Source organism: Grampus griseus (genome assembly GCF_964374135.1).
Source record: "Grampus griseus genome assembly, chromosome: 11".
Classification (NCBI taxonomy): Eukaryota; Metazoa; Chordata; class Mammalia; order Artiodactyla; family Delphinidae; genus Grampus; species Grampus griseus.
The window spans coordinates 90,765,174-90,767,241 of record NC_139005.1 but is presented as its reverse complement, the minus strand read 5'-3'; positions in this window follow the sequence as shown (position 1 = coordinate 90,767,241).

The window sequence follows — 2,068 nt, the reverse complement described above, 5'->3', positions numbered from 1 at the left end:
TGCCCCAGGCCTGGCCGCCCATGACAGCATCAAGAGGCATTGGGGCTTAGCACGTGGCTCGGAGGGAGGGAGTCCTGAGGGTCACATGCCTGGCAATTAAGGCCGGCTCCAGACAGCAGGGCCAAGAGGGAGAGGGGCTGCTGGGAAGCGGGGAGAGTGCAAGTCTCCTGGTTCAGTCCCCAGCCCTGCCCCGACTCTGGACTGTGAGCTCCTTCTTTCTTGTCTAGGCCTCAATCTTCTCATCTGTAAAGTGGGCTCATACTGCCTACCTGAGTGGAATCAGGTAAGATGGGGAAGGGCGAAGAAGGGACCCCCTTTAACTGGATGTTGTCTTTGAAGTAGCCGCCAGGCAGGGGACAGGGACACAGTCACAATCCCATGTGACCACTTATGATGTTGTACTTCTAGATATGGAGAAATGGAAGCCTGGGGAAGCCAGCAATGCTGGTATTCAGGCCTGAATCTCAGGACCTGCAGGGCCCAAGCTCTTTCCAAACAGCCCATCTGACTGTACTTTGCAAACTCTTCTTTGCCTTTTGAGTCTGAATGACCATTACCAGGCTTGCTCCAGGGAAGCAACCTGAGCACCATGGTGGCCCCTCAGACTGCCCTCAAGTCGGAGGCCCTGAAGCCCCTCCTCGGAGTAGGACCACCAGGGCCCCTCTCCCAGCTCCCATCCACTCCTGCATCCCCACCCCCAGAGACAGTCCTCCTGCATTCCAATGCCCTGTGCAGCAGAGGTGCCCCTGCACGTCTACCTTACACACAGGAACTGCTCACAGAGAATGACAGAAGGAGCAGGGGATGGCAGTTTCCATAGCAACGCTGGGTTTCTCGTTCCCGGCACATAACATGCCAAAGCTGGGTTGGGGTGGTGCAGTCCCCTCTCTCGTTGGAGAGGAGTCTCTTCCTCCCTCCCCTGCCGCCGCCATCTCCACCTTGCTTGGTCCCATCCAGACCTCGGGGGAGGGGCTGGGACACTTGGACCCACAAAGGCTATTAAACGTGACTCCATGGATGACAGGCCCACCGGGGGCTGAGGATAGCCTGAGGGATCTTTCAGTTGACGGTGACCTTGTGTAGAGGGAGTTGGGAAAGAAAAAGAGGGGAAGGGAGAGAGGACAAGACTGTCCCCACCTCACTCCCACCCTGGGAGAGTACTGTCCATAAAGAGTGACCCCTGTCAAAGGGGCTGCTGGGTACCCCCAGATGATGCTGACTCTCACTGCAGCCAAGGACCTGGCCTTGGGGTCACGTGGACCTGAGACTCGGTCCGGGCCTTGGCACTGATCAACGTGTGGTCTTTGCTCTCTGAGCTTGAGTTTATTCGTCTGGAAAGTGGGAGAAATAAGAGACTCCAGCCCCTGTGGTGTAATGCTTGGTACCTCCGAGTGCAAAGACTGATGCTCATTCTTACTGCTCTGTGATTATCATTAATAATAACATTGAAGTCTGAACACTTCCGCCTGGCAGGGAGCCTTCCACAGCCCTCTGTTCTGCTCTTGTCACTCAGCTGCCCCCTACGAGAACCCTCTGGCCCTTCCAGTCCAGCTGCTCTGCTTCCTGCCTGTGGACTGAGCTGAATCAGAAGGGTGGTTTGGGGGAGCAGCATCACACCTTTGCTCAGGTGCCCCTCTTGTCTGAAGTTCCTGCCCCATGTTCCCTGTTCAAATCCTCCCTGATTATATCCCCCTCCCTCAGGAAGTCCTCCCAGCCCACAGGGATCTTGCCCTCCCCTGAGCTCACCTGGTTCCTTGATCCCAACTCCAACCATATGTTACCTGGGAGCACCTGTCCTTCATAATGAGCCACATTCCAGAGCTCTTTGGGGCGAGCTGATATAACATTTGTCAACTGTCCTGGGTGCTGGTCACTGTGCTGAGAATTTACAGGTGTGCCCCGCTATCTGAAAGTAGAGCGTGCCTATGAAAACTTCCATAAGCCAAAATGATGTAAAGTGAAGAAGCAATTACTTGAGGATGCATCTTGCTAACAGATGCACAAAATAGATCGAGATAAAACACAGACGTTCACAGAGTTCAAAGCTATGGTGGCTTGATGCTGAGAT